General features: G+C 36.8%; 1 pseudogene; it reads right to left on the reverse strand.

The window, feature by feature from the left end:
- The window catches only part of LOC130238454 (transient receptor potential cation channel subfamily M member 4-like), a 34,906-nt pseudogene that overhangs the window by 1,514 nt on the left and 10,906 nt on the right, over positions 1–22,486 (reverse strand).

Raw genomic sequence — 22,486 nt, forward strand, 5'->3', positions numbered from 1 at the left:
AACACGATTGATTATACAGCTAGATGCATTTTAAACGTTGCATAATTTTGACAGCAGTTCAGTAAAATAAAAGTTTTTTTTATATGAATCGTTACAAGCTTGAGGCTACGAAGCTTCAAAGGTCCCGTGAAGTGCTTTGAAATGTGCATTTTTATTTGATGTTTGACGTAAGGTCGATCAAAACACGAATACAGGGCGGGACATAGTGTAGCTCCTCCCCTTTTTAAAATACAGCTAACAGTGTTTTGTTTTATCACAGCTCTGCCAGTGAGATTGGTTGAGCTCAAGCGCATCAAGCAAAAAGCAAATGAGAAACGTCTTAAAGGGGGTTGGGCATGTGAGACACTAGAGAGCATTTGATTGGTTATGAGGTGACGTGTAAAAAACGTTGCTCCATTTAGGCAGAAGTGACAAACTACAAGCGTTACATGTTTATTTCAGTTTTAGATCTTCAAAACGCGAATTTGGTCATTGTTTTGGAGCTTGCCAGCTTATAGAAATCCTAAAAATGAATTATACTAAAACAAACATCTAAAACACTTTATTTTAATTACATGGAACCTTTAAAAGTGGAGAAATATATATATATATATCTCATACATAATCTAGAACAAGGTTGGTTGACGAACTTTGATGTTGGCTTGAGGAAGCCAATGAGACTGCTTAAGGACTGGGAACAGCGGTTGCTAAGTAGTTGCTATAGGCAGTTGCTAAAATGTTTATGGCATTGCTAGGTGGTTGCTAAGCAGTTGCAAAATGGCAACGCTTGTGTACATGCTTGATCAAATGCTAATACTTAGTAGGTATTTCTAGCATATGTTTTTGCACTTAGATAGTCATTAATAGCATGTAGCTAATCGTTATTAGCACTTGGCTTATCATTGTTACCATGCATAGTATACAGGAAGTGAAAAACACTGTGTTATAATATTTGTAAGTGTTGTGGTGAGTATGAAAAGTTGTACCTTTGCGAGTAGGATGTGCTTTAGTGCTCTTCGCTGTGCTGCTCTGAGAAAGAGTCTCCATAATCCACTGTAGAGAAAAGTTGCAGAACTCCATCTGCATATACAAGAGTATTAATTAATCAACAATAGTCCATATACACTCTTATTAGATACAACTGCACCACTTTATTAGATACGTCTCTGTGAGTGGAGTATAATATGTTCGAGATAAAGTACATTCTGGAGGTTGTTATTATAGAATAAACCCGGCAGGTTTATCGGCAGCCCGACACATGTTATTTTCCTGTGAAATCAACCATCCTGGATGTACTTTATCCCGCTTATAACACAGTTACTTGGACATAACATAAAAATTAGACACAAAGCATTGTTATGAGCTGTAATAGTTTATTAATTCTTTAATGAAATGTAAAGCTGACAGAAATGAAAACAGCCGATGGAGTATACACTAACCTGCGCATTATTTAGAAACAAGATGACACCAAACAGTCAGAAATGCAAAGCTGATAGAAACGAAAGTGGCTGGAAAAAGCATAAACTAACCTACGTATCACTATTCATTCACAAGACGGAGCCAAACAGTCAAAAACAGTGGCGTGACAGACATATGAATGTGGATGCAAGTATATGAACATGTGAATATGAATATGTTATTTAGCGGTTGTTATCTCTGAAAACCATACCTTGAAATGTCACGACTGACTACTCAGAATGGAGTATTTTAGACAGCAGCGTAATATAATACTGAAATCACATCATGTTGTTCTCACCTCTGACTCAAGGGCTCTCAGTCTGCGGTCTACATCTCTCATCTCTGCTACTTGTCCATCCACTCTGAAACAAAACATCATCATAAATGTGTGGGAAATCAAAACTTTGATGACATATTCATTCATTTTCTTTCAACTTAGTCCCTTATATATCAGGGGTCGCCACAGTGGAATGAACCGCCAACTATTCTGGCATGTTTTATGACGTGGATGCCCTTCCAGCCGCAACTCAGTACAGGAAAACATTTAGTTTTCTTTTAAATTATCATTATATTCTAAGGTACACTTTCTTGTGCACTTTGTGTCCAGCAGTCATAGTAAAGTTGTCCTAATACCACAGTAAACTGTGAAAAGGTTTGACTCACTTAGCAGCCATGCGTTTGAGCCTCTCAGAGTCGGATCCTCTTTGTTTTTTGTTCTCAAGAGCCAGATAGTTCTCCTTCTGCAGGTTCTCCCATTTCACCAGCTTGTTCGCCTCTCGACCCTTTACCCTCAGGGCTATAATTAAAAAAGGTAAATACACACAATTTATACTTAACATGCTAATCTTCAAGAAATGTTATTGTTAAAACATTAATTCATCCAAACATTTAAATTCTATTATTCATGTCGTTGCAATCCCGAGACCTTTGTTCATCTTCGGGACACAAATTAAGATGTTTTAGATGAAATGAGGAAGCTCTCTCATCCTGCATCGACAGCAATGGCCCGTCTCGTCTTTTAAAGGCCAGAAAAAAACACCAAAAACATTTTGACTTCAGAGGTTTAACTATAATCATACAAAGCTCTAGAAGCACTTTTGTGCGCTGAAATGTTTTTAAATACAATGTTATTATAGAGTGCAGATTTACTACAGACAGCACAGCGTATAACTATAAGCATACAAAGCAAGAGAAACACTTTCGTGACTAAAAAAAACTGAAATAAAATGTAAATACAACTTTGATCACCTTTTTGATCATATCCTCTCCAGCATCAAATTAGTTTACACATTTACTACTGTAAAATTTGAGATACCACAGATACTTTGATGTCTTTGACAATACAAGCATGGGCTGCAAACACAGAGACAATCGGCGGTACACCTCACCAGGTGGGAAGCCGGGAGGGTTCACTCCTCTCCTTTCCTTCATTTACATTTGAAGCATCTCCTGCAACCCCCTGTTCACTCACCCTCCTCTTCATTCAACTCACAGAGAATGGTCATTTAAAAGTGTGATTGTTTTATATCAATCCAGGTGACTTTATCTATCATGTTTGATATCATTTGAAATGTCAAAGTGTGACTGGTACAATGGTCTCATTCCCTCAGAAATCAAAATAATAGATATATAACTTCAGGTATCTTTTGAACCCCTGCTAAGGGTGTGCCTTTACCTAGGGGTCTTACAGTATATTCAAATTACCATTTGTCCCTGATAGGCAGAAACTCTTCCAATCTAACATGTCACTAAATGCAAATGCCTTTTGTTGTTCCACACATACACCTCCTTGAAGGAGATTCTTGGTTTGACTATTTAAGGAAAAGTTTCAAGATGTTCGGGGCGATTCTGTGACTAGATTAGCCCGAAGTGTGGACCTCTCAAGCTCCATTCCAGTGGTGTAGTCGGGGCTATACGCACGTATACTCAGTATGCCTACTTTTTTCCACTAGCTGTTTGGCTATTATGACTTCTGAGGATCAATACTTGCGTATACCCTCGGTATACTCACTTGTTTTGCTGATTAGACTTCCCTAATTTACTTGTATTCGCATCCCCTTTAACTGTATACCAAATATTTTTTTAACTCTCATCCTAATTTGTTGCAATTGGTGCATTTTTGTTTATATTTTGCACCTTTCCCCGCCCCCCGACGACCACAGCAGCTGTGAGAAAATTTCGTGGGTTTTTCGAAGTCAACTGAATGATTTCTCGCTGAAACGTTCAGGTAAAATTATAATACAGCAAGGGCGGGTTGGGTGGGTAATAGTACACCACATTTTTTTTTAGGACTACACCACTGCTCCATACTATGTATATTTAGAAGTCAGATGTGCATCTTTTAATCTTGGATTTATCTTTGAGAATTTGATGTTTTGTATTGGTTGTGATTTGACTGAATGAATTGGCATAATACACATTTACCTGTCTAATAAATTGTTATGTTTATTCAAACAGAGTTTGTGTTATTATCTCTAGTAGATTACGTTAAGTCCATAACACCACATGCCCCTGTACAGGTTAGTAATGGACTTAAAACACGATAGACAGAGAAGTGTGGCATTCTATACAATGTTCTTAGAGCTCCGACTAACACATAAGCATTAATTCAAGCATAATTAGACTGTAAAAGGTTAAAAATGGGTTTTCTATTTAGATCAACAAAGTATTGTTGAGACCAATCTAAATGTGGGTAGGCCTTCTCTAAACTTATAATACTATTTAAATCATATGGTGATTATTCAAAGTTACTAAGGCTGCATTTACACTGCACAGGTTAAGTGACTCAATTCCGATTTTTTTTCTCCCATGTGGCACAGATCGGATATGGCCCATGTATGTGTAAGCAGGAACAAATCACATGGATTCCGATTTACTCAAATCAGATTCATATGTGGAAATTTATCCGATGTGAATCTGATCTGTGCCCTCATGGGTGTAGTGTAAGCAGTTAGATCGGATTTTTACCCGTCAATGTAAGTGGCGCACAAAACCCATAGCGAATGACGTCAAGTCTGACGCTTTCATTTCAGAACCGACTTCAGCAGAGTCCCAAACCTTAAATCTCACACACGAGGACTTAAACAGCTTTTATATTGTCATATAGCACAGGTATTTAAGCATGTTAACGAGAGCGAGAGAGTGCAATGTCCGCCATGTAACCAATATAAACTAATCTAAAACTAGTGCATACATCACGTACATAAATCACGCCATGGACATTTCATTAAGATGCCTAAAGGTTTAAAAAAAAGCCTATATATCAAAAAAAGATGGACAAATGAGAACCTTTCTGTCATAAACTATAGTAAAACAGCTTGTCAAAAGCTGCGAACAGATTACTGCAGGAATAAAGAAAAGAGCACTCTTTAATTATCAGCTGTTAGTCAGCGCCCGCTCTTTTTTTCTTGCTCTTTGCGCCTTTGCCGTGTGCTGTGTAAATGCAGACGATCGGATACGAGTCACTTTTAAAAGATAATGTAAGCAGGTCATCAAACTAATCGGATACAGTCACAAAATCGGATTTGACCATCAAAATCTGCAGTGTGAATGCAGCCTAATAGTTTAAGTAAATTGTTCTGCTTGATTCTATAGTAATGATCTATAGTAATGAATATGGTATGATTAAATAGTTTTGTTTTGATTTAGTACAGTAGATAACAGATCTATGGGGACCACACCTTTTTAGAACAATGGTTAATCGCCTCTGTTTAGTGACCAAGACTGACATGCTTGTGTTTAAGAGATTGTATACTCGGCCGGTACAAGACTCAGGATGTTATAGGAATCCGAATGAACGAGAATAATATACAATAACGAATCAAAGAGAATATTCAGTCACAATCTAAAGTCATATTAAGAGAAACACAATAATCTTATCAATGTTTTATGATTGGAGTCAGATAAAATGAGGATAAATATATTAATAACCACCTCATATTAAAATTGGAGTCAGATATGAGTTAAAGTTAAACTGAATCAACATTGTGCATTGGAAAGACCGAACAGGCAGTGAACCTTCATCCACCAGTAGACACTGTTGTTGGACTAATTGGCTGGACCTTACATACAGACAGTAGGGCATATTGTAAGCTTTGCATTGTGTGCAGTAAACATGCAGCCTGACCTAATGCGTGATAAATACACAAACAAAGTCATTTTTACAATTTTTGGTACACAAAAGTGTTCTTGGAGCTTTGTATGATTACAGCTGAACCACTTGAACAACTGTTTTAGCTTCCTTTTCTGGGCTCGCTGTCAATGGAGGATGAGGGAGCTCTCAGATTTCATCTAAAATATCTTACTTTGTGTTCTGAAGATGAACGCAGGAATTGGAGAGTGAATAATTAAAGAACTAAAAAAATTTTAACCTTCTAAACTGTACTTTTCTTGTTAAACTTTACCAAATCGATGGATTTTGATGGACGGCACTTTGCGTATGTGTCTTTTGATCAGGAGGTTGATGTGAGACAGGATGATAAATGGTGGAGCGAGTGTTGGACGTGAATGATACTCCACTATCAGATTATACCGCTGAAATTTCCAGTATGTGTCGCTGTGCTCCTGAACCTTGGAAAACGTATAGCTGCAGAAAAACACAAAGCAGCACACAGATAATTTGACCCAGCAAACAATTTAGTGTTTAATAGACGTCTAATAGACATCTAAACAAAGACAGCTTGGCTAAATCAAGGCTAAACTTGGGCTGTCGGTGAAAATCTAATAGACGTCTAAGAATAGCCCAAAACTAGACTAGTCGCCAAATAGACAGATTGGACAGACTTTATATGTGTAGTCAATCACTTCTGTTTATTTGATGACTAGTCTAGTTTTGGCCTATTCTTATCCGTCTATTAGATTTTCACTGACAGCTCAAATTTAGCTTGTTTTAGCCAAGACGACTATGTTTAGATGTCTATTAGACATCTATTTGACATCTTTTAAAAACAAAAAATGCTTGGAGACACATACAGAAGATGGATGAATAGACAAATAAATACCTGAATGTGGCGATGAGCAGGTTGATAAGTAAAATGTTGGTGACTAGTAAGAAGATGACCAACAAAACGACCACAAGCCAGTTGTGGCTGGTGTCTCTGCACGGCTCTATGCCTTCATTGATCAACGTCAGATTATCCGTGCAGTCTCTTTCCCAGTGCTTGCCAGCTTAACACACACAGATACAATAAAATTAGTGGATGGATGCTAAGTAAAATTAGAAAAAAGTTGAATCAGAAGTGAACATACTGTCTATTTCTTCCACAGGAATGTGTCCGAATATGTGCATATATGGTCTGTACAACACTCGCCGAAACGTTCTTGCAGGGCTCGGATCATACTGGTATAGTAGAGCTTGATTGGCCACTCCATATGCAATTAACCACACCAGCAGGAAGAACAAGAAGAAGAACGCATCCTTGATCTGTAATTCAAGAACATTCATGCAAAACACAAACACATGTGAGATTTGATTTAGTTTAGGGCTGCAACAACTAATGAATTAAATCGATAAAAATCAATTGGTAAAATAGTTGGCAACAAATTTCATAATCAATTCATTGTGTCGTGCGACGCAAGGATGTTTGATTATTTTAAAAATAAAATAAAAATTAATTCAGTGCGGAGCAGAGTGAACCCATGGGGTTCCATTTGTGCCAAAAATCTCTTGCCTGCTTTCTGCTCTGTACTTCCCATTTGTCTTCGTCTACTCTCAATGCCCACATGTTCAGGAAAATCAGCATTGTTGACGTACATGTTGTCTGTTGATGTCATCTTAATCTGTCGTCCTGTCGGTTTATCTGTTTTGTACCGTCATATTCTATTGGGTATTCTGCAATCTGATCTGTTGTCCTTATTGCTGTCAGTTCATCTTTACTGTCATCCTATATTAATCCAGGGACAGTAAGGATAGACGACAGCATAGCCGACAGTAAGGATGACAGTATAAACGAAATGGCCAAAACCCCTCTAAAACCAGGCTGGTCGACCAGCTAAAACCAGCCAAGGCTGGTTTAAGCTGTTTTTTTCAGAAGGGACAGCATAGACGACAGTAAGGATGACAGTATAATTGACAGCATACACAACATTTTTCTGAACATGTGGGCAATGAGAGTAGACGAAGACAAATGAGAAGTATAAAGCAGAAAGCAGGCAAGAGAATTTTGGCACAAATGGAACCCCATAGTGAACACGGTCTCGTCTCTCTCGTGCACTGATGCAGAGTTCAGCGCCTCATAAACAGGGATAAGAAGGGAGCTCATCAGAAGGGTAAATCACTACAGAATGCTACTTCTGTTTCATTATGATGTGAGGAACGTAAAGTCCTTGGTACTGGCGTTTACTCTTTATCCAGCTTGACAAGCACGACAAGTTAGCGTTAACTCATAGCGGCGTCTGAAAAATTCAAACTGAGCTTAGGCTCGTTGGCTGGCGCTGAGCCAGAGAAAGATATGATCACAATTATGCAGTGTTTGAAAGACCTCATGCTTATTTTATGAATTAGACATGTAAATTCATACAAGTACTAGTAAAACAATACATTTAGAGTTTGTAAAACACACAAGAAAGTCTATAGAAGTTTAACAATCCATTCAAATATAATTTGCTGATGTCAGATACACATAGTGAAAGTTACTATAAAGATAAAAGGTATTATTCTCTAATTTCACCAGCCACTTGCATGTATTTGGGGAGTAACTGATGATTTTACATGCTGAATCCTGCATTTTTCGCTTTTATAAATGAGGCAAACGCGCGGCCGTAAGTAAACATGGCGATGCCCATCTCACGTTATAGATCTCGATCAAGATCATTTATACCATCTTTAACAACAAAATACACTCACCAGAACCGCAGAACCACACATGTTTCACGCACACACAATCTAGCACACACGATTTAGGCAAGCCATATATGGTAACTAACTAACTAACTCCCATTCGTGTATACCCATTCGTGTTTCCTATTATTTTTGTTTTGGTTTGTGTGTTTGTTGATTGTTAATATTGCAAATACGTATATACACGGTAGGAGGCAGTAGGGGTTGGACGCCGTTTTTTTTTTTTTGTAAATATTTTCACCTGTGTTTTTGTTAGTCAGGGAGATAGGTGTAGATTTTGTATTTTTATTTCTGTTATTTTATTAGGTGTAGTAAGTTTCATTTGGGTGTTTAGTTAGTGTATTCTTGTTTATTATTTTTCTGTGGGTTCACCCCGAGGTATTTGGCTTCACGTTTTTTTTCTTGGTGATAAAAAAAGAAAAGACAAAAAAAAAAGACAAATAAAGGGGTTATTAAAAGTGAATTTTATTTGTCGGGTGTTCTTTTATGTTGCGGCCTTGACCCTAAACCAGGGTCGTAACAATGTATCTTGACTGAAAAATGTATAAATATTTGGATTGAAAACAGGACAAAACTCAGCTTCTTATTTTATTATTATAACAGCTCGGGGATGTTCAAGGAGCAACAAGTTTGTGCGCTTTCTTAAGATTGTAGTTCTGTTTTTGAATAAAGAGTTGGATATGAATGTGTTCCTTGTTTTTTTTTTTATGCGATTCATCGATTAATAATAATAAAAAAATAATCGACAGATTAATCGATTATTAAAATAATCGTTAGTTGCAGCCCAAATTTAGTTGCTGTAATTTAACTACAAAATTGGCTGTAACTATCAAATGCTGAAATGTGCAGTGGGTTACAGTCCAGTTGCAGACTTCCACGCTATCCGCTTATTGCATTTTACACCCTTTCTAATAGTATTTGCATGAATTGTACCAGTTTATCTGGCAGGAAGGCCTTTTAAAAGCGTGTATTGGATCTAACCGTTTCCCCTCTCTGCTCATGTAGAAACAGGATCGTCTACCATAACTGGCTTGATTTTATGGCAGTGTCTCACATGCATACTGATTCAGGACGCTGAACACCTCTCTGTCTCACCATTTTGCCGAGTATGATGATTTTGGGACCCAGCTCTTTGTGAATGGCGAAAATGTGAATGAGTCGGAGAGTGAAGACCATGTAGTCCACGCACAGTATACCACGACCCATGCTGAACGACCAGCTGAACATCCTGAGACAGAAACAAAGATACACAGGCACAGGTGATAAAGTTTGCAAGCACACCACTAAAGTTTGATGAATATTTAGGAAATCATAACTGCCAAGACAGCCTGTTAATAGACCGAACATGTATTAAATAATGCTTTTGAATTATAAAGTGGAAGTGGAATTATTAAGAGTCATTCCTTCATTTTTACAACCAGTTACAGCACAAAATAAACCTAAATGAATGTGTTACATCTCAAAACTGATTGTGAAAACGGGCACAGATCAGTAAATCTACCTCAGACAATTTTCTATTTGCATCAAAATTGCTATTTGTTTAAATTTGTTACAAATTAGCATATATTAGCATTACTGTACATTCATTCATTCTCTTTTCAGCTTAGTCCCTTTACCAATCATTTATTCATTATTCATCCATTTTAGCGATATCTTCTGCGAGTGTGAAAGCTCCAATATAAATGACTATATTTGAATGGATTAATTAGAGTAGAAACATAACTGAATATATAAAGCCAGAGACATCATTTGTTCAGCAAAACTTTATTATAAATAAGTTCTATACCTTTTTAAAAATTAAAATGCTGTTTTTGTGAATGCTTTGATGAACCAATTTCACATTTATTTTGGTCCTTCCAATATACTCAACATTACTGGATTAATGTTGAAGCTTGAAGATTTCCTTATCTTATAAACATGTGATTTTGGGTTATTATGTTAAGGATCGCTCATTAAAAGATGCTGGTTTTATTATAAACTTTAATTACCATGTTAATTTCACATTCGCCAACGCAAGTTTACAAAATAAGCAAACTTCTCCTAATGTTGCTAGAAAAAGAGATTAAAACAGGCATGGGCAAACTCGATCCTCGAGGGCCGGTGTCCCTGCAGAGTTTTGCTCCAACACTAATCAAACACACCTGAACACCCTAATTAGTGTCTTCAAGATCACTAGAAAGCTACAAGCAGGTGTGTTTGATTAGGGTTGGTGCAAAGCTATGCAGGGACACCGGCCCTCCAGGATCGAGTTTGCCCATCCCTGGATTAAAAGGTTTATAAATGTGATATCTCAGTCTAAAAATAGAAAAGCAATTAATATATGCGCCTCTAACATTTTATCATGTTTTCATACATGAACGTTTTCTGTACTAAAAGTGCATTTAATAACAAAATTTCAAAAACATATCTATAATTGCTGACAGCTAACTCTCTGCAACTCACACATGGTTGCCCACTGAAGGTAAGCAGGGCTGTGCCTGGTCAGTACCTGGATCGGAGACCACATGGGAGAGCTAGGTTGCTTCTGGAAGTGATGTTAGTGAGGCCAGCAGGGGGCGCTCAACCTGCGGTCTGTGTGGGCCCCAGTATATAAATGGGGACTCTATACTGCTCAGTCAGAGCCGTCTTTCGGTTGAGACATCCTGGCTCTCTGCAGTCATTAAAAATCCCAGGATGTGCTTCAAAAAAAATAAAAATAAAAATAAATAAATAAAAAATAATAATAATAATAAAATAAAATAAATTTATAAAAAAAAAAAAAAAAAAGAAAAGAGTAGGGGTTTAACCCCGGTATCTTGTCCAAATTTGCCCACTGTCCTCTGTCCATCACGCCATCCTAACCATCCCCATATCATAATTGGCTTCATCACTCTGTCTTCATCACCAATCAGCCGGTGAGTGGTGTGCGGGTTGGCGCAATATGGCTGCCGCTGCATCATCCAGGTGGATGCTGCACAGTAGTGGTGGATGAGGAGATCCCCCCCAAAAAATGTGTAAAGCACTTTGAGTGCCCAGAAAAGCGCTTTATAAATGTAAGGAATTATTAATATTATTATTATTATTATTATTATTATTATTATTATTATTATTATTATTATTATTATTATTATTATATATTCATATCTAAAACTCTTTTTTTCTTTTCCTCTTATTTTCTCATGTTTAATCCTTCTTGTTAACGAATGTGAAGTGCTTTTGTCGTAAAACAAAACTATATATGCTGGTCCTTGTTAATACACCAAAAAATCTAATAAATTCATTCATTTTCCTTCGGTTTGGTCCCTTTAATCAGGGGTTGCCACAGCGGAATGAACCGCCAACTTATCCAACATATGTTTTACACAGCGCATGCAAAACCAGTACTGGGAAACATCCATACACACTCAGATTCGCACACATGCAAACGGCCAATTTAGTTTATTCAATTCACCTATTGCGCATGTGTTTGGATTGTGGAGGAAACCGGAGCACCTGGAGGAAACCCACACTAACACGGAGAGAACATGCAAACCAGCAACCTTCTTGCTGTGAGGCAAGCGAGCTAACCACTGAGCTGCCATGCCGCCTATATAATAAATATACAAGCAAAAATAAATAAGCAGTTTATATTTAGTTTTGCCCTCTTCTGTGCAAAAACCAAATCAAACTCCTCTGTGACAAACAGCACAATGCATGTACTCAACCTTCAAACTAGTGTAATGTTATCCTTTATACTGCTTACACTATATGATAGTAAACCATCAAGACCTGTTACCTGCAGCACAAGCCAGCAATAAAGAGGGAAATGGCAAGAACATCAAACTTATTCCACATATCCTGAGCATACACGATCAACGTCTGAGGAAACTTCTTATTGCCTGCAACGAATGCCTGAAAGTGAAAGAATAAACGCATGGAATTACCATCAGACTGAACAAGAACAAGAGTAAAAAAAGCATCTACCGTACCTCTTGAATCTCCTCACATATTAAAGTGAAGACCCAGAAATACAGCACATATTCTGAAACCGCAGGGCCATCAGGGGGAGGCGGCTTGAAGTCGACCAATAGCACGTAGGCGTACAGAAACAGGAAGAGGAAGTACATCAGAAGGTTGCCGATAAATGAGGTGACAGGAGCGTACCAGAACTGCTTCCAGCGGGAAACCACAAAGCTACTCTTCTTTGATTTGATGAATGCAGGAGCTCCTGATGACAGAAAGACTTACAATGTCAGCCTTTCTGCTCCAAATCAATAGAGCAATGATCAAATAGTTTTATTAAATGCTTCAGGAAAAGCTTCAAGCAGTCCAACCTTTAGTAGTCCGCCTGATATGATTAGAGTCTTCGTGCTCGCCTTCATTTCTAAAGATCAGAAAGACAGCAGATTAATACATCTTGTTGACAGATATACTGTACAGTATTTAAGCATGATGTACTAAATAAAAGCTGATGTACCGGTGTTTAATCTCAGCGAAGGAGAAGACGGTCTCTCCGTAATTGCTGTCTATAGCTGAACATGGAGGTGCTGTCACGGATTTCTCTTCTACTGCTTGATCTGCTTTCCTAGGAGGAATAAAACGAAAGTGCATTAGTGTTGGGTGATTTATCGCTTAATCGTATGAGTGGTTTCAGTTTGAATGTTAAATGTCCATTTGCTCTGTGTATCTGAGCAAATGAGTGCACTTGTTTAATCTCTTATATTATTTATTAGTAGCTGGCTTATAAATGAATGCATAACAATCTGTTCTCATTCAGGTGGGAGGCGACGTTCCAGAAACACACTACCTCTTCATGGGAGACTTAGTGGACAGAGTTTTACAGTGTTGAGACCTTTCTGTTACTTTATTCCCTCAAGGTATTGTGAATTTGTAGTTTTTAATCAAATGTTATGATTGTTATAATTGGGCGTAATAAACTGATCACAAGTGCATTATCCAGACAGAGTCACCCTGATCCGGGGAAATCACGAGACTAGACAGATCCCACAGGTGTACACCCAGTGAATGAATTAGGTATTGCATACCTGGAACAAAACAAATGCAAGCGCAGGTTGCCAGATTGAGGACCAAGGAGCGTGTCCGCCTATGAAGCCTAAAGGCTGATTAAGGTCGTGTCCTATATAAAAGTAACGGCATGCGATTGAAGGAATAATTTCCACATTACAAGGGATTTTTGATCTAACCAACACCTTGAATTGATATATTAGAAACGGCTTCTATTTCTCACAGGTGAACAACAGAAAACTGACAATGATCACCTCATGTTAAATGCTAATAATGTGAGTTTGAATGTCATTTCACATCACATTTATTGCCGTACTACTGAAAGCAGCAGCAGATAGTTCACCTCAGATCTGGAAAATAAACCGTTTGAAACTGAACTTTAGATCTGTGACTCAGTGCAAACCAACACATACCAGAGATTCTACATTTAATAATGTTAAAGTGGTTTAATATGTACTAATTAGATTATAAACCTTACCATTTCATGAGCGAGTGCATAGCGTGTGCTTCTGAATGGCTGTTTTTACATTTCTGTCATGTTTCGTCTGATGCAAACAGCCAAATTGCTCATTACTGCAAATCTCATCATGTAGCATGCTGTTAGGGCACGGTGTATCATGTAACAATGTAACCCGCTCACCTAATGTTTACGTTCGTAATATTTATATAATTTGATAACCTCATGTGGAACTCTGAATCTGCGTCTCATTTCGGAGTCTGTTACTGTTCACCAGAGGTCGCATTTCGGTCATGGACACACACTTTGAGAGCCTTTCTGAATGAAATATTTTTCTTTTCACCTATTGGCTAAAGTGGAATTGGGTGGGTTAAAAGAACCAAAGCAAAGACAGACGTTCCGGCACGTAACGCACATTTTCAAAAGCAGAATATCTGACTTCAGCATTGTTTTTTCAGATAAACAAGAATGTTCACTTAGCATGTTTCTTAAATATCTGCAAACATATTGACATTTTTATGCTTTAGAAGAGTCAAAAACTTACATGCAGCACCTATAAGAAAATACGGCTCGGTCACAGAATGGAGGTACTGGAGATCTTCGACTACCTGTCCCTCTCCGCCATTATTGACGGCAAATTGAGTCGAATTGTTGTTTGTTCAAGGAATTGCTCACCTAAACATTAAGAAGCTATCATCATTTCCTCACCTTCCTGTTAAAGTCCCTATGAAGTCTTCGTTCTGAAGTTGCTGAGAACTTTATGTTGATGTTCTTCCAACTAAAACTGAATATTGAGTAGGGAGCGGGGCTTTCTTTTGCACATCATTACCTCATAGCGAACTTAACGATAAGATAAAATATTAATATGCAGTTGCTATTGAAGCCTTCAGGTTGACGTCAAACACAGAGGTAAAAGGTCAGATTTTTATTGAAGATTACCAAAACCAACAATTTTTTTTTTAACTTGGACGGATTAATTTTTCACTTTAAGAATAACAACGTGAGCCAGCAAAATAGACATTGTAAATTGACTTCAAGCGGACTGTAAGGTATTGTTAAGAGGTTTCTCTGCCACTGTTAAAAGTCAGGATAATCAAAGCCTTAATTGTGGAGAGATACAGTCACTTTGGGTTTATATTTGTATGAATATCCAAGTTAAGTCTGTTTAGCAAATAAAGTGATTATTTCTCCTTACAATAGATTCAACAGCTGGATTTATTTGGAGTTATATTCATTCAAACCAAGTCAGGAAATCATGGTGAGCAGAGAGAGGGGAAGGATCAGCAAAGGACCTCAAGCTGGGAATTGAACTTGTGTCACCATGCGCACTGCCGCAGACGAATAAACCACATTTAATAACATGTTATTCGAGTGTTTGACAAATCATCTTATGTCAGATTATTCCTTCTAAATGTTTATTCACGTCAGTAAACCAACAGTTAAAGCCTGGGTGAAATCAAATCTGCCATGTTTCTTTTACTAGCGTACATTGTTATTCTTTAAGTGAATTCATCTGTAAAAGTGAATCCACTGAGAAAAAAAAAAGCACTTTTGCTTCTGCGTTTGTAGTGGTGGGCTTCTCTGGCGGCTTCAGCCGCAACATTCTTAGCGACGCCCCTCTTAATGTTAGTTTGCTATGTGGGAATGATGTGCAAAAGAAAGTCCCGCCCCCAACTCAATTCCCAGCAACTTCTGGTTCATGTATATTGGATCACATATTCACTAGATACACTAGTTCAGTGTTTCCCAACCCTGTTCCTGAAGGCACACCAACAGTACACATTTTCAACCTATCCCTAATTAAACACACCTGAATCAACTTATCATAACATCAGAAGAGACTCCAACACCTGAAGTTAATGGGTCACAAAAGGGAGACATCCAAAATATGTACTGTTGGTGTGCCTCCAGGAACAGGGTTGGGAAACACTGCACTAGTTCACTCTTTTTTTTCTTTAACAATATATTAATTCACAATGACCATAATTATGACTACAATGACTAAAAACTACAATAAAGTCAACTATCTTACTGTAAGGTATAAAGACAACTCCATCTTGCAGGATGAATTAAATTTTGGAGTAACACATACAGTGCTCAGCATATATGAGTTCACCCCATTTTGAAAATGAATATTTTTCTCCATATCTCAGTGAACATAGGCGATGCATTTTGGTGCATTTAAACAAAACATATTTCTTAAACAGTTATATTTATTACAATAATATTTTAGTCACCAAACATATTTAGAAATTGAAAGATAATACAATAAAATTCAAGCAAAATATTGCAAAAAATATTACTAAATTATTCAATTTTTTTGCTTCTCTTGATTTTTCCTCTTTTTTTAAATTTGTATTTAATATTTTTCTATAACATAAACATTTGTGTGTACTAGTTTTTGGACCTTTATCGTAAGTTATTTTGTTAGATAAGCTCCAGATTTGGCTTCAGTGCTGACTAATCTAATGTATACGCACAAATATAATATTGTTTAGCTTCCTGTTAAAAATATGAATTTAAAAGATACATTTGTGAGGGGTGTACTTATATATGCTGAGCACTGTATGCGATTTTGTGAAAGTAATAAAGTTAAAGAGAAGTGCTTCTGTACCTGAATTCAATGAAGTTGCTGTAGCAGACAGGAGGACAGATCATCACCAGCAGGACTTTCCAGAGTGCAGTTTCTCTCTCTATATCTCCCCACCAGATCTGGGACAGCAGAGACTAAACAAAAAGAGGCTGTTTAACAAAAAAGACTGCTCGTTTTAAAATACAAGACAGCTATTAAAGTGTTAGTTCATGCAAAACGTCAAATTCTGTTATTATTTACTCAACCTCACATTATTCCAATCCCTCGAGACCTTCATTCATCTTCAGAACACAAATTAAGATATTTTAGATCAAATCGGAGAGCTCCCTCATCCTCCATAGACAGCAATTATCCCGAGAACGTCCAGAAAAGGGCCGAAAACATTGTGAACATGTTCTGTGTTACTTCAGTGGTTAAACTGTAATCATACAAAGCTGCATAGACAGTTTGTGCAACAAAAAACTCCAAATATGACACCAATATCTTCTCTACCGCATCAGGATGTCAGGGTGCTCATTTACTATAAACAGTATGACATACATGCATTAAAGGTGCAGTAGGTGTGATCCGCCAAAATGCTAACTGGTTAGCATAATATTTTTGAAAACACAATCCCTCCCCTGCCATCCAAAGCCACACCTCCTGATATTATGAACACTCCTATTAAAGATGACAGTAAACAACCCACTAGATCAGGGGTCACCAATCTCGTTCCTGGAGGTCCGGTGCCATGCAAGGTTTAGCTCCAACTTGCCTCAACACACCTGTCTGAGTGTTCAAGTATACCTAGTAAGACCTTGATTAGCTAGTTCAGGTGTGTTTGATTAAGAGTTGGAGCTAAAATCTGCAGGAACAAGTTTGGTAATCCCTGCACTAGATCATGTCATTCGCAAGTTAGAAAACTTTATAATACAATTCCCAACGAAAAACTGTATTATATCTAGCGCGTTTTCAGTTGTGTAGCGAGCAAATCTTGTCATAATGTGCAATATTTCATGCATGCAAGGATTGCTGGTCTCATTCTCTCACACACCGTCCTAAAGTGACTACTGTATGCTTAGTGGTTGGCTGGCAGCGTGCAGGAATTACACTTATTTCTAAACCACACTTACATGCTACTTTAGACCGAATATTCAGAGTGGCATGGTGAACAACATAGGGAGCGCGTCACTGGTTTTCATTTTTTAAAAATGAACCAATGTGAATATAAAACCAAAAGGTTCCTTATAAAACTGAAAATAGTCACATCAATCTATTGCCGGAAGATTTCAGTGGCTGAACAACACTTCTGTGCATATAACCCATTCGTAAAACAACTCAATCTACTGCCCTACTGAAAAAAACAGCTTAAACCAGCCTAGGCTGGTTGGATGGTTTTAGCTGGTTGACCAGCCTGGTTTCAGAGGGGTTTTGGCCATTTCAAGGCTGGAAAATGACCAGCTAAAACCAGCTTGACCAGCCTAGCCAGGCTGGGAGCCCAGCCAAAGCCAGCTATGTCCAGCTTAAACCAGGCGGGTCAAGATGGGTTTTAGCTGATCATTTTCCAGCCTGACCAGCTAAGACCAGGCTGGAAAAGGTTGGAAACCAGTCTGGAAATGGCCAAAACCCCTCTAAAACCAGGCTGCTCAACCAGCTAAAACCAGCCAACCAGCCTAGGCTGGTTTAAGCTGGATTTTTCAGCAGGGTGTACATCAGCTTTGCGTGACTAAACGAGTTTTAAAACTGAACATTACCTGTTTAAGAGAAATACTTGGTGTTGTCCTTCCACCAGCGTGCAAAAGTAACTCCATTATTCATTTAAGATTTAAAAAAGTTTTGATTCAGCATTTTTTTTTTACTGCTGTCACTCTCTCAAGTGCACGTGAACGCGCCTTGATTAACGGCTGCAGATGTACAAATCTACATTTGTTGACAGACAGTTTTGGCTACTTTTCAGAATTACGGGAATTGTCGGCCCGTCAATATTTTAATTGGATGAACATTTTTTAGTCTTACGCCTCACCCAGAATATAAACATACATATAAAGACATTTAGATCATTTACTTTAATCAGTACTATTGGAATGTGAAGAGACTTCCAACCAGTACAACAAATCATGTTTCTGAAGACAATCACCTACTGCGCCTTTAAGGCCAGGACACACCATACCGAAAGCAAAAAACTAGTGCTGACAAAATCCAAATGTGTTGTTGCTTTGTTCAATTTAGTAAATGGAAAAACCAAATCATTTGCTTGTTTCATTACTTCAGTTTTGGTTCTCGTGCTCTGCTTTTCTTCCTTTTTACATGTCGTTCTGTTTTGATTTTAATTCCATTAGTCAGGCTGAGATTCATTTGATGGTGCTGCATAATTTGGGATTTGGGATGGGGTAATAACACTGATAACATTTTGTTAAGAAATATGCATGTTGTACACTATTGAGCGTTATGTTTTCACAAAAAGTTCTATAAATAAAGTAAAAAAAAAACTTTCTGAGGTGACACACAAAACAAACTAGTTTGATAGATGCTTCCTGACGGCCTGACCGCCAACTGGATGTGTCCTGGAAAGAAGAGTCAACAGCGCAACCCAAATACATCATATTTCCCATAATAAACGTGCCCATAAACATCAGGCAAACATTTCATTTCTGCTGTTTTTATTTTTTTTGTCTTACAAAAGTGATCTTGGAACTGTTCCAGACTTTGAACATCTTGAGACTATTGCAGTCTAAGGAGGATGAGAGATCTAAAATATCTTCATTTGTGTCCTGAATATGAATGAAGATGTCGAAGGATTGGAACAACATGAGGGTGAGTATTTTAAAAATGGTTTGTGCGCTGCCAGACCTGCACTCCATCATGGCTGAAGAAGATCCGGGCATCCGCAGCTATGGCCATTTCCAGACAGGTGGCGTCACCCCACAGTTTTGACTTGCGGATCAACAGCTTGTAGGAATGACTTGCTTTGGTTTGGTAGCATGTGCCAAACACATCTGTAAAGTAGTGTTAGTAGTGCCATAGAAGCTTGAAATCTAACTGGTTTTATAAGATGCCAAGACCAAACACACATCCTACCATGAGCCATTTGCTGAAACTTCAGCGCCAGCTCCTTCATGGAGAGCTTGGCCTCGGTCTCGATCTCCTGTTTAGAGAGCTCCACCAATAGTTTACATCCACCCAGAGCTGTCAGAACCGACTCGCCACACTGAGACAGAAGAACGAGACTGATGAATGTGAAGCTGCACCATCAGTTCAGTTCAGTGTCAGAAAAGGCAAGGCAAGTTTATTTATATAGCACATTTCATACATAGTGGCAATTTAAAGTGCTTTACATAAATAAGAATAAAAAAAGACAATGTAGGAGCACTTATGATCATTTCTGAAGGCTGATTCCAGCAGCGGGGGGTGCTGTTAGCAGCTGAAAGCCAATTCACCCTGCTTTGACTGAACTCTTGAAATTATATATATATATATATAAATAAAAGTGGTGGGCTGTTATCGGCGTTAACGTGCAGCATTAACGCAAAACTCTTTTCGTGCGATTAAAAAAATATCACCGTTAATCTATTCTCAAAGTTGGGTTGGGAGCTGGGTCTATTCTACGCAAACTATGATGACCTTTACCTTAATATTTTAGTGCGGATGTATACCTGACCGGTGAGCCGTCTGACAAAAAAGTGCCCTCCTGAATCAAATCAGCAGAATGCCTTCGGCAGAATTCGAATGAGCCATTTTAATCTAGATTAATTCCGAAATAAATCTAGATGGAAAAAAATGTATCTATGCCCACCTATATTAAATAAATAAATAAATAAATATATATATATATATATATATATATATATATATATATATATATATATATATATATATATATATATATATATATATATATATATATATATAAATAAAATCTAATAAAAGAAACAGGTGGAAAAGCATACAAAAGCCACAGATTTTGTAACATTATAGGCTCAAGATTTCCAGTTTGATTAAATTCAAATGGTTTTTAGCCATTAAGAATAGTTCATTATGGTGTTTGTATTTACATAGTATAACAGCAAGAAGTTGGACTGTTTACTGCCATTAATCATTCCTAAATTCCTAATCATTCCCCATAGACAAATAAAACACAGAAAAGAGCTTACTTCCACATTGGAGAATAAGATAAATAGAGGATATATGTCTTAAATTTACTGTTTATGTGTAGATATCAAGATAAACTAAATCTCTAGCATGTCTTCAGGAACATATTACCATTTCCCAGCAGAAGATGGCCATCTCGCTGCGGTTCTGCAGCACTGCCCAGATAAAGAGAGACAACCATGGGCGCTCACACATCTCATCCCGGTATTTGCATTTCCCGTTCAGGGCCTTGCATGCTTTCTGTGTGGTAAGACGATCACATTTCATTTTTAGGGAGAGTGTGAAAAACTGAGTTTTTAGACTACACAGAATTAAAAGTGAGGTCTGGTACCTTCATAGCTTTTCTTCTAGTCGATCCTGCGTTCAATGCGAGTTCAGACATGTAGAAAGGATGACAGACATCGCCGAGCAGATCCTCCAGCAGCTGAGACACCTGCCATCACAGATCCGACACATTTACAACAGCACATATTCACAGATGTTTAGGCACTTTAGGATGCACATGGTTGCGATATTTAATGTGCAAAACACTGCAGAAAGTGAAGAAAATGAAAAATTCCCTGCACTTGTGATCCATAAACAACACCCGTTATGCTTCAATCACTAATAACAACTAGACATTGTACACTTTGGCAGTACATGCTACTGTACATGCAGTTATGCTTAAATAAATAAATAAATAAATAAATAAACAAACAAACAAACACACATGCTAATCTGTTACACTGCGTTTTGTGGATGTTTGACGCCATATTGCGACTTAATAATTAAATAAAAAGAGATAGAAGTAGTAATTAATTTAAGAAAAAAATAGGAGATTAGTGTATGCTCCATTTAGTGAGATTTACATTTTATTTGGTTAGTAAATGATTATATCTCAGATCAATGTGTTTGTTTGTAATTGTTTAGTGTTGTCACAATTAGCCATATACTAAGCAAAAACTACACATCACGCCAGTTGTTATCGTAATTTATTACAGTCCAAGTAAATCGCATTCCAAGGTATGTTATTTCCAGATAACAACCGTAGAAACTAATAACGAAGTCTCATCTGGGTACCACAAATCATCTTGATTGCCAGTAAATTTGTTCTTATATAATTAATTAATTAATTAATTAATTTATATATATATATATATATATATATATATATATATATATATATTTATATATATATATATATAATATATATATATATATATATATATATATATATATATATATATATATATATATATAATATATATATATATATATATATATATAATATATATATATATATATATATATATATATATATATATATATATATATATATATATATATATATAGTTGAAGTCAGAATTATTAGCCCCCTTGAATTATTAGCCCCATTTACTTTTTTCCCCAATTTCTGTTTAGCGGAGAGAAGATTTTTTTCAGCACATTTCTAATAGTTTTAATAACAAATAATAATAATATTTGACTAGATATTTTCAAGACACTTCTATACAGCTTAAAATGACATTTAAAGGCTTAACTAGGTTAATTAGGTTAACTAGGCAGGTTAGGGTAATTAGGCAAGTTATTGTATAATGATGGTTTGTTCTGTAGACTATCAAAAAAAAAAAAGTCACATAAAAGGGCTAATAATTTAATTAATTGACTTTAAATTGGCTTTGGAAAAATTAAAACTGCTTTTATTCTAGCTGAAATAAAACAAATAAGTCTTTCTCCAGAAGAAAAATATTATCAGACATACTGTGAAAATTTCCTTGCTCTGGTAAACATCATTTCGGAAATATATATAAAAAAAAAAAATCCAAAAAAAAAAAAAAAAAAAAAAAAAAAAAAAAAAAAAAATCAATAATAATTCTGACTTCATCTGTATATATATCTGTGTATCTATCTCTCTATATATATATATATATATATCTATATATATATTATATATAAATGAAAATGGCTGAATGGAGCATACACTAACCTAAGAGATAAACTGTTATGGAATAGAATAGCATAGAATAATGTTTGTGTATAATTTTGACAATTTGTGGCTGTGTAACAAAGG

This window comes from Danio aesculapii, chromosome 12, assembly GCF_903798145.1.
Source record: "Danio aesculapii chromosome 12, fDanAes4.1, whole genome shotgun sequence".
In the NCBI taxonomy this organism is placed as follows: domain Eukaryota; kingdom Metazoa; phylum Chordata; class Actinopteri; order Cypriniformes; family Danionidae; genus Danio; species Danio aesculapii.